The 1705-nt window shown below is 45.2% G+C and overlaps 1 pseudogene across 1 annotated transcript in view; it reads left to right on the top strand.

Annotated features, from left to right (window-relative positions):
- The first annotated feature begins 1528 nt into the window (after window positions 1-1528).
- Window positions 1529-1705, top strand: part of LOC105551627 — a 13004-nt pseudogene continuing 12827 nt past the window's right edge. The window contains exon 1 of the transcript XR_001007885.1: window positions 1529-1580. The product of XR_001007885.1 is annotated as a U1 small nuclear ribonucleoprotein C pseudogene (transcript). The remainder of the gene's footprint in view (window positions 1581-1705) is intronic.

Here is a 1705-nt window from a genome sequence, read left to right as displayed (position 1 = left end):
GGGCATGGTAGCAGGCGCCTGTAATCCCAGCTCCCAGCTACTAGGGAGGCTGAGGCAGGGAGAATCTCTTGAACCCAGGAGGTGGAGTTTGCAGCGAGACAAGATGGTGCCATTGCACTCCAGCCTAAGCAAAAAGAGCAAAACTCTTTCTAAAAAAAAATAATAATAATACAAAAATTAGCTGGGCGTGGTGGTGCATGCCTGTAATCCCAGCTACTCAGGAAACTGAGGCAGGAGAATCGCTTGAACCCGGGAGGTGGCGGTTGCAGTAAACCAAGATCGTGCCACTGCAGTCCAGCCTGGGCGACAGAGTGAGACTCCGTCTCAAGGAAAAAACAAACAACTCTTGAGCAATGAGATTTGATGCTCTTCTGGGTTGGTGAATACACTGAGGCGCTAGGAGGGTGGTGTGTCTGGAGAGGGCATAGAAGCTTTCTCTGATCCCCACACCTCGCCCTGTGCATCTCTTCCATTTGTCTTCCTGAGTTGCAGCCTTTATAATAAACTGATAAACATAAGTAAGGTATTTCCCTGAGTTCTGTGAGCCATTATTTCAAATTATCGAATGGGGGGGGCGGTTATTGTAACTTGATTTGTAGCAAGGACAGCCAGAAGTGCCAGAACCTGAGACTTGTAATTGATATGTGAAGTGGGAGGAGCCTTGTGGGACTGAGTCCTTAACCTGTGGTGTCTATGCTAGTAATAGCTTTGGGCAGCGAAAAATAACAATAAAATCCTAAACTGCCCAATGGACTAAACAGACCCTCTCTTGGTTAAAGAGACCCCATAGTAACCTTGAAAACTGAGTTCTCTGTCATGGTGGGATAGGAGATTGGACACACCTCATTATACCCTCTCCCTAGCTAAGCATGATAAGGCTTTCTTTCATAAGGGTTTACCAGAAACCAGCCTTTTCAAAAGGCTCTCGTATCAACCAACCATGTGAGGCTACCATGATAAGAGGCCACTGACCATGGAGTGGCTCTGGCCAGTCTACAAAGAATGTGCAGTAGGGGTTTCTGTGCCCTCTGCTTCATCTTTTGAGGTCAGAGGGCCAAAAACTCTACCCTCAGATCATGCTATCACCACCGTTTTTGTACATGGAACCCACAAAGGGGCATGAAGCTCATGTTTCTCCTTTCATAAATATTCACAACTCCTGCTATAGCTTATTGAATACGTATATTCAGCCAACCTTCTCAGTATAAATTCCTGTGCCCTTTGCCACTGCCTTGAAGCATCTGTTTCTGGCTTCCTGCCAGCACCTACACTTCCCAGCCTGTCACTCTGCAGGCTGCAACGCTTTATGAGAAAGAAAACTCTCTTTTCCACAAGTATGGGCCTCGTCATCCTCAGTTGACAGTAGTTATTGTCAGAATTGAATTGAATTTTAGGATATTCATGTGATGTTCACAGAGAATTGGTTGTTGGTCTTGGAAAACACCCCAGACTAACTCAATGTTCTTTCCATTACACTGCCTTCACAGCTGAATAAAAAGCCAAGAAACTTAGAGTGTCACTAGAAACCATGGACAACTGCAAATCAATCAAAATTGATTTCAAAAGAATCAAACTGCCAGGTATGGTGTGCCTCTAATTTCAGCACTTTGGGAAGTTGAAGCAGGAGCATTGTTTGAGCCCAGGAGTTCAACACCAGCCTGGGCAACATAGTGAGACCTCACCTCTATTAAAAAAGAAAAAAAAA

Source organism: Mandrillus leucophaeus, unplaced genomic scaffold (assembly GCF_000951045.1).
Source record: "Mandrillus leucophaeus isolate KB7577 unplaced genomic scaffold, Mleu.le_1.0 Scaffold114, whole genome shotgun sequence".
NCBI classification, from domain to species: Eukaryota; Metazoa; Chordata; class Mammalia; order Primates; family Cercopithecidae; genus Mandrillus; species Mandrillus leucophaeus.
This window is presented reverse-complemented; position numbering and strand designations above follow the sequence as displayed.